This window comes from Amblyomma maculatum, chromosome 8, assembly GCF_055883805.1.
Source record: "Amblyomma maculatum isolate TAMU_Amacu chromosome 8, ASM5588380v1, whole genome shotgun sequence".
Lineage (NCBI taxonomy): Eukaryota > Metazoa > Arthropoda > Arachnida > Ixodida > Ixodidae > Amblyomma > Amblyomma maculatum.
In genome coordinates this window covers 55,674,416-55,683,760 of record NC_139351.1, presented here as the reverse complement: position 1 = coordinate 55,683,760, position 9,345 = coordinate 55,674,416, and the positions used below count along the sequence as shown (strand labels likewise).

Below are 9,345 nucleotides of genomic sequence, written 5' to 3'. Positions count from 1 at the left end.
CCAGTCAACGCTGCAAAGAAACTATATACAGACTGTTGCAAAATTGTTCCGGTCCGCCGCCTAGTTACAAATTTTTTAAATCATGCCGCTGAGTTTGGCCAAAGGTGATGAACTACGAACACACGGAGATGACGGCGAGTTGAACCAACGCCGAAATCGCGTACATGTGGTGTAAGACACTAACAGCTGAAACTATTCTGGCGGGAAATCCTTGTCAACATTCGGTAACTATGTTTCAGCAGTGAGTAATATTTTAACCTGAACACAGTGCGACAAAATGCAAGCTGAAATTCTCTGGTGAGACCCGGCGCCAGCGCTTTTACCAGCTCACGGCCGCCTCGACCGGCGCGCGCGCGGCCGGCTGTGACCAGTGCCTGCTCGGGAGAGCGCGCGCTGGTGGCGCATCCCGTAGGTGGAGCCACGGTCGAAATGCGAGAGGAGGAGCGGCGCCGCCGGAGGAGGAGAGAGGAGATGGCGCTACCTTTAGTTTATTGAGGGGCTTTAGCTTAACCTGTAATTTTGAAGAATCTCCATATAATTTTCTCTTCAGTGTGACGTCACAATACCTCTTGCGCTCCTAGCGGAAAGCGCAGCAGTTAGGGTAAGGACACACTAGCGGAAAGACGCGCGCGGAATGCCGCCGGTGGCATTCCGCGCGCCACCAGCGGCGGGGTAAGCTGCCGCGTAACGAATGGGTCGCGGACCCAATTTTCGGCGTCTTGCCGCGTGCCGCGAAAAAGGAGACCAATAGGGGCGGCTCGTTCGGTCACTTGTGCCGGCTTCGCACGTGCGCTCCGTGCCGGCTGCGACGAGCCTAGCAGTCGCCTTTTCTCCCCGTTTTTCCCGTCTTCGCTCGTCATAAAAATGTGCCTGCAAATCAGAGATCATATTATGTAAAGATTTTTGGAGACGGTGCGGCTCTACCCATTTCTGTACGACAAAACGCATCCTGAGTTCAAAGATAAGGACGGCCGAATAAATCGCTGGGAGATTATCGGCACAGAGTTCGGGCTGACAGGTGAGTTGTTTTCATACCTTTTCTGCGTGTCCGCTGACGTTCGCGTCGGGAACAATGTGCAAAAGTGAGCGCATTTGTTTAGAGCGCTCTAGTGGTGTGCTGCGGTGCAAATGATATGGAATTTCGGCCTTCTCGGACGATTATGATAGTGCCTGAGCAGTTCGCATGTCTCTCGGGCTGCGCTCGAGCTGAGGTAGATATCTCTGGATGTCAGCGTCCTTCACGCAACACCCTTGATAACTCGGACAAGTGTGCTCACCTTTGTATTTTGCAACTTGTATTCGTGGTAAACTGGCTTTTATGCAGGAGACCAAGTGGCTGCAAAATTTAACAACATCAAAGACAGATGGTTGAAGATCGTGTCGGTGGCGGATGGGGCGCAAAAAAGCGGTGCTGGAGGAGAGGCCGGCAAGGTCGAGACAAAGTGGGCCCTGTTCGATATCGTCAATGGAATGATGAAAAATGCGCCGCACTATGCTGAAAGGTAAAAAACGCCGCTTAGTTGCGCACCATGATTTAGTGAAATGAGTACGTTTTCCAGCCGCCTTGGAAGGCTCCAGCTTCGTCACCATAATTTTTTTTTATTGATGAGATTTTGGTTCACTTTCGTTGCCCAGTTCACCGCTCTTTTCTTGCTTTAGGCTGCATTTTGTGTGTTTAAGACCGTTTTTCCTGCTTTGACTGCACACGCATATGTGGTCTTGAGATTTCATTTTTCATTAGGCTGGAGTGCTTGGTACCTTCACTGCCATTTTTCTACACGACGTTTTTATTACGCGAGATGTTTGCAGCCAATTCATAAAAACTCAAATTTTGCATTTCAGGACGACAACGAATACACCCCCCGAAGATGGCATGTAAGTTACAGTCATGTTCTCATTTAGCATTACTTCAATTTATAAAGCATCCAGTGACTTTAACATGGCTTTATGCTAAAAGCTGGGCATCCGTGCTGTTTTGTAGGGGCATTCTGCAGTCTACACACTCTTCAGAGAGCTCTGGCAGTCCTCGACTGCTGGCCAGGTGCGCACCTCTTTGTGTACATTCCATAACAATTATTTCTTTGATAGAGTTTATGTACAGCATCCTCTTTTCATTAACCTGTGCAGCTCTGCTCCTAGCCCAGCTGCAGCACTTTTTCATGATATGTAAGTATGCTGTGCTATGATGGTGTACATTATTCCGAAATGGCAGTAGCATCCTACACCTTTATTTAATATGCAGGTACTGCGCAATAGGTCGACACATGACTTAATCGCTGCTTTCGCTCTCTTGCCGCGCTCTCGCTTGCGGCTAGCAGTGGCAAATGAGGTTGTTTTAGCTTCTTTCCATCTCCCTCTGTCGTCTTGATTTCACAACATTCTATTTCTCTGCGTTGTGCAGGGACAACCAAAATGACCTTTCAGATGAAGATGATTTGTGGTGGGTGGTGAAAAAATATTTACAGCTGCTTTAGAGTGCATCACAGGTTACCTGCCAACATGCCCTTTCTAGCACTTTTTCACATTGAGAATGGGTCCTGTCCTGGTTGTTTATTTTTATGCTGCACACCTCTGTGAAAAAATTGACTACTTTTACAAGCACACATATCTTGGCTTAATCTGCGCCATGGCTTATCACTGGTATGTGCTTTCGATCGAGTCATACACTCAGCACTCCATTGAAAAGTGATGGGAATATGTGTTCAGCTTTCTGTATATTGATTGCATGCCAAAAACTGCAAGGTGAGAAGCAGTGATGTCCGGTATATTTGAGTACCTTGTTTTGCGCCTTTTGATGTAATTTCAAGTCAGCAACATTTTTTTATAATGCCATAAATTTTATTTCCTATACAGGCTTCCCTACACACCACAAGTAGGAACAGCTGTGGCTGGATCTTCAGGGTAAGCAAAATTAGTGTACACTTTTCTGAGCAGAAATTCGATACATTAGCTTTTTATTTTTGCGGTAGGTTGTCAAATTCCCAAGGAGGAGCCACTGCATCTCATGCAGGGTAAAAACGTTGTGCACGCTGCCTTTCCTGGGAAGCAGACATACATTTGCATTGCATTCGTTTACTTTGCTGAGTTGACTTCTCCGCAGGTCATCCAAAAGGCCATCATCAATTGGACCTTCCCCTCGGTATTTGCATTGTTCACATTTCCTGCAGAATTTGAATGACAATCAGTGACTGCAAGTAAAAGCTGTGCCCTTATATTTATATGCAGGACTAAAAAGCAGCAGTCAGAGAGCTTCGACGTAGCTGTCAAGGAAGTGCTGGGCAGCTGCTCAGCGACACTTTTAGGAATAAAAAAAAATGAGGTGCCTGCTTCAACAGATGACAGCCAGGAGGCTGGATTGCAGCCTCCTGGCAGGATTGCAATTGGATTGCAGCCAAGTTGTGAGGCCTACCTCCCAAAAAAAGATGTGAAGTAACTTTTCAGATTCATAAACTTCTCTTTGAAGCAGAAATGGAGCAGTATGAATAAATAAATAAATAAACAAATGTACACTATGAGAAATCTGAAATTATTTTTACACTAAAACAAGCAAATTTGGCTTTTATCTGAAGTGATAAGCAGAATGTTCAATTGGGCAAGTTGCTATACGTTCATAATTGTAAAACAGCGCGAACAACGGTAGACAAGAGCGCTAAAGAAACGGGACAGCGGTCGTCCCGTGTCTTTCTCGTTCTTGTCTACTGTTGTTCGCGCTGTTTTACAATTATGATCTGAAGTGATGTTGCTGATGCACATTGTAAGATAGCTGCCTATTGTTGGGAATTTCACCTGTCGTCCGGCACGGGTTACAACACTTTCCTGCCATGGCAGCTGGTCGTCATTCATGAAGTAGGACGCGAGTCTATCGCGAACTTCAAGTGCAGCCCTGCAACACAGAAATACAGGAATTTTATTTTTCAGCATATACTGATCAGGATACTTTTTGGGTGTACTCCACTTTTCCCATTCCTTTGCTCTACCCACTGACTTCTCGTTAGACATGCACATTGAAACAAGACATTTCAACTCGTAATAAGTGACGAGTTTGGACACACCCTTTTTCAAAAGTTCAGAGACTAGAGCTTTTGATCCAAGGCCATGTGCTGGAGCTTCTGTAGCATTCATTGTAGGGGACGGAATAAAAAATAGTCTCGCTTTTATGGGACTTGCAACACTGGAATGCAATACGAGCAACATAGTGAGGCTCAGGAGCAAATCCCTTGGGCTCCAAACATATTGTTACAACGCTTATTTACACAGATGGTAGGATACGCTGGAGATTAGCACACCACAGCGGACAGACCCAGCTTCCTCGTCCTCTTCTCCTTATTCCGCCAAACCTCATCTTCCTTCAATAAGGACCGCAGGAAGTGCGTGACACTGCCCCCTTCGCAGACGATGCCCGCCGGGCGAGTCAAGGTTCGTCACGTTGATAGAAGGGCTTCATACGGGCCACGTGGACTACTTGAGTCTTCCGAGAACGACGTCCTTGGGTGGTCACGCGAGAGACTACAAAGTTTACTGCGCTGAGGCGTTCCAATACAACGAAAGGGCTAGTATAGTGGTGCAACAGTTTCTGGCACAAGCCGCGCTTACGCAACGGCGTCCAAAGCCACACCAAGTCACCAGGGACATAATTAACATCTTGATGACGTTTGTCGTAGCGTTGCTTGTAGCGTTCCTGGGAGGCTAGAGTGCGAAGTCTAGCGAGTCGACGAGCTTCTTCGGCCAAAGAGAGAGTATGCGCTAGTGAAGTTTCAGCAGGGAGTGAGAAAGGCAGAAACGTGTCCAAAGTGCTTCGTGGAGGTGGTGCATAGAGAAGAAAAAACGGACTGTAGCCTGTCGTTTCGTGCTTAGCAGTGTTAAATGCATATGTTATAAACGGAAGGACTTCATCCCAGTTTTTGTGGCGGGAGTCGACATACATTGCGAGCATGTTGCTAAGCGTCCGATTGGTGCGTTCGGTAAGACCGTTTGTTTGTGGGTGGTAAGGAGTTGAATGGCGAAAATGGGATGAGCAGAGGCGAAGAAGTTCTTCTACAACTTCTGCCGTAAACTGTCGGCCACGATCGCTTATTAACACACGAGGAGGCCCATGTCGAAGAATGATGGACCGTAGGAGGAACGCCGAGACACCAGAAGCAGTGGCTGACGGTATAGCAGCAGTTTCACAGTACCGCGTAAGATAGTCTACGCCCACTATGACCCAGCGGTTTCCGTTGGAGGAACGGGGAAACGGTCCTAGAAGATCAATTCCCGCCTGTTCGAATGGGGTTCGTGGTGGCGTTATAGGCTGAAGATGACCCGGCGGTGAGCAGGTTGGGTGCTTGAAACGCTGGCACTGGAGGCAGCTGGCCACATAACGTTGAGTAGTTTGACGCATCTTCGGCCAATAAAAACGTTCCTTAGTCCTGTGCAATGTTCTTGCGAAACCCAAGTGTCCAGCTGTGGCATCGTCGTGCATTACCCGAAGAACCTGACACCTAAGACTTGTAGGAACTACCAGAAGAAGCCGCGCACCTACTGACGAGTAGGTTAGCACACCACAGCGGACAGACCCAGCTTCCTCGTCCTCTTCTCCTTATTCCGCCAAACCTCACCTTCCTTCAATAAGGACCGCAGGAAGTGCGTGACAATATGACAAAAGTGTATATAGCTAGGGCAATCGTTGACAAACACTTACTCCGTGCTCATTAAAAATGAGTTATACAGTTATGTACAATGGGAAATTTGAAAGATTTAATAACAGTTATTGATGTGCTTTAAATAAGAAGGCAGTTGCAATGGTAATAAAGGAGGAAATACAAACTTTTGTTGTCAAAAATTTAGGAAGCCTGCTAAAAAAAAGCAAATAACCATTACATTCTAGGCAGAGAGCAAAGGGCAACTGTTTTCATGTCGTTTTAGGAACAAGAATTACCTAGCAGAATGACACCCTTGATCTGTCCAACCGGGGAGGCCAGTGCTGTCATTTCGCCAGGTACCATTTATGATGATCCCCTCCCAGTCTTCGTGATCAACGAATCCAGGAGGGCTGTATGTTGAACTAGAGAGCACCGAGTCCTTCATCATAAAGTTGTGAAGGGCCACACAAGCGTTCACAATATCCCCAGTGGTTTTCTCAGATGCTTTGAAGGCTCGCTTCAGTATCCGCCACCTACTGGCCAGAATTCCAAAGGTATTCTCAATTAACCTCCTGGCACGACTCAGTCGGTAATTAAATACAGCTCTCTTCATGTACTCATCGTAGTCTGTGGTCCTGTAGGTACGCAGAGCTACACAAAAAACAAGGGCATGGAATTAAAATAATAGAATAGAGATATATACAGATGTGCATAAAGATTTCAATGCCACTAAACTGAAATTCTTGAAACAATCAGTAGCTAAGCATACTAGCTTAAAATAAATTTCAGCAGAAAAAAACAGCTGAGATATGCTATGTCCACTGGGTGCTTCCTTTCAGTACAACAGCTAAGATATACTACATTTGCCAATAGCCAATGTTAAGGGTGCTTTCATTTTTTGCTTGTGCACATAAGTTCTGTAAAAAAAAAAGGCCAAATACAAGGCACACAATAATGCATGCTACCTTTGCATGCATTCCATAGCTTTAGAGTTCTGAAAGTGCCCTTGCACTGCCTGCAAAACAGCCTAGTCTTGTTTGCAACCATCAAGTTAAACCATATATGTCAACAGTAGAGCTTGTTAATGCATGCAACCAATCAATGCTTTCACACAAGATGCAACCTAATTAGGATTAGCAGTAATAAATATTTGAATACTCTGATACAGAATTGCACTCACTAAACAGTCCTTTGAAGCATTTTTCATGCAGAAACGAATGTTATGCCCATGCAACCAGGCTAAACCACATTTCTATTTTTGTGTCAAAAATTTCTCATGCATCGTCGTTACGGCATGCATGCATTGTGTAATGTTTTATCTGCTGTGTCAAAATGTGGCAGTAGTGACACTGTATAGCTGCATTAATTCTTTCATTTTGGTAATGAGTGAAACATGTTAGATATGAAAATAAGTAGCATAACTTGCCACGTCGAGGATAAGGACGCATGAGGAAAGGCTTCAATGGGAAAGCCTCGTCTCCTACCATCAAGTATGGTATGAGACCTGCTGAGCCCACTGTCGCTGCTGGGGGAATGCCGAATTTGCGTTCACGCAGGTGTCGCAACAGCTTCGTGCGTAAAAAAACTCCCCCGTCACTTTCTCCTCCATAGTGGCCGATGTCAACATATACAAATCTGAAATTAAGCAGCAAGGTCAATGCAACCAATTTAGTGTATAACACAACTTTCTCATGATGATGATATAACATAACTTTCACATTGCTCTTTTTTTGTGCTGTTTACTCTGAAGTCACTAACTGCCTGCGTTCCAGTCTCATAAAATCATTTCTGTGCCTCATTATGCTTTGACTGACTAGACAGTCTGTAAATAATAGGTCTAGACTGGTATCTACTGCAAAATAGTTTTCCAATATCAAATATATTTGCTGTAGTCTTAACTGAGCACACCATTGCACAGTGCACTTGCGAATACTATGTTCCTCAATTTCTTACATAAATTTTCTACACTGAACTGCTATTTTTTTTTCTTAAAGCGTGTATGACAGCGCTCATTTACAAATTATAATGAATGCAATACACACCCTTTTCATGACACTCCAGACAGAAAAACCATTAATTATCAATTTCAAAAAATGCTCTTTTTCTGTAATGAATGCAACATACCTGTAATGTGCATCGCAGGCTGCCATAAGAATTGTGCTGAATGACTGCTTTTAGTTAAAGTTCCGTGATCCAGAATTGGACGGGCATTTAATACTTATATGTTTGCAGCCCAAGAAAAATTTGCAGTAATACGCATCAGTGTACAATGTACATATTGCAGTTGGAAAAAAATTCCATCATCAGCATAAAACATCCTAGGAGGCAGATTACATAAGCAGATTCAAGAGTTCAACATGTTTGAAAGGTAACCAAACTGGAGGCACTGTGAAGTTGCTTACTTTACTTTTTTCCATTCTTCAGGGGTTTGCGGAAACCGCACGTAGATGGGCTGCAGTCTCTCCCATAATGCGGCACAAGTTTCTCTGATGATCATGCCAGCAGTTGACCGACCCGTGAGAAAATTGAAGGCCACGCTTCTTATAGTGTCGCTGTTGGAAAGAAATCTAAAAAAGATTATTCGCATACGCATTACGCAAATGATACATTTCAATCAGCAGGCACCTAGGTAGCAAAAATATATTTTCCCGAAAGATTCGCGCTATTTTCTTGTGCAAGGTGTGTGTGTGTGGGGGGGGGGGGGGCATCACTGCTTATGCTGTATAACTTACGGAAACGTTTAAAAAATATGTTTCAAAGGACCGCTGAGGTACTTTGACAACGACATAGTATACTGGACTACGGTGTAACTATTTTAGGACTTACCTTACTGTAGTGGCAAGCCGATCGTGTGCAGATATCGACTGCCTGAATGAAGTATCTTGCCGTTCAATCAGAGGCCGGACTAATTGCAGCAGCGTGTCAAACGCACTCGGCGGCATGCGAAGGAAGCTATAAAAATCAAGAATCAACAGCAACAATCACTATGGCATCACACACATGTACACCACGCTGCGCGCTTATAAAGTTGTTATCACTCACTCTCGAAAGAAGCCTTCATCTCTTGCGCGCAGCCGAGGCAACAAGGCGCTGGCCTGCCCCTGTGTGTCTCGGTAGCGCCAACAGGGGTGAACCCAGAATCTTCGCCTTCGTGCTTGTTGTGCGCGCCGCCGTCGTAGCAGCAGAGAACACACAATTATCAGGACGCTCACCGTTGTCACAACATCATTATCTGAACCTGCCATAGCAAAAGTCAAAACGATCGGCGACCAGCGCGGTAGAACGGTTCGCGGTCTGCTACCAAGGTGGAGAAAGCGCGGAATCGCGCCTGTGCTCGCGCAGCTCGAGACAAGACGAGATCAGAGCTATCACGTGACCGCCAAGGCGGAGCGCGGCGGCAGCCGCGCGGAAACAATGTGGCCTCTGTGCCGCGCAGGCGTCTTCCCGCGGGCGGCACTCCGCGCGCGTCTTCCCGCTAGTGTCCCTACCCTTAGGTGCCGGTGGCGGCAACGCCATGGCTTGCGACGGCACGAGTCGGTCACCCTTCTCTCAGCGTGACGTCACAACACCTGTGGCGCTCCTAGTGGAGAGCGCAGGAGTTAGGCGCCGGTGGTGGCAGCGCCGCGGCTTGCGACGGCGCGAATTGGTCGCCCTTCTCTTCAGCGTGATGTCACACATGACGCCACACAGAGGTGAACTAAGGTCAATGGTGGCACCGCCGCGC

At 46.2% G+C, this 9,345-nt stretch overlaps 2 pseudogenes; one reads left to right on the top strand and one right to left on the bottom strand.

The window, feature by feature from the left end:
• Positions 1 to 891: 891 nt before the first annotated feature.
• Positions 892 to 1,879, top strand: LOC146181190 (uncharacterized; annotated as a pseudogene).
• A 1,273-nt stretch (positions 1,880 to 3,152) lies between these two features.
• On the bottom strand, positions 3,153 to 7,843 carry LOC146181189 (uncharacterized; annotated as a pseudogene).
• Between the last annotated feature and the right edge of the window lie 1,502 nt (positions 7,844 to 9,345).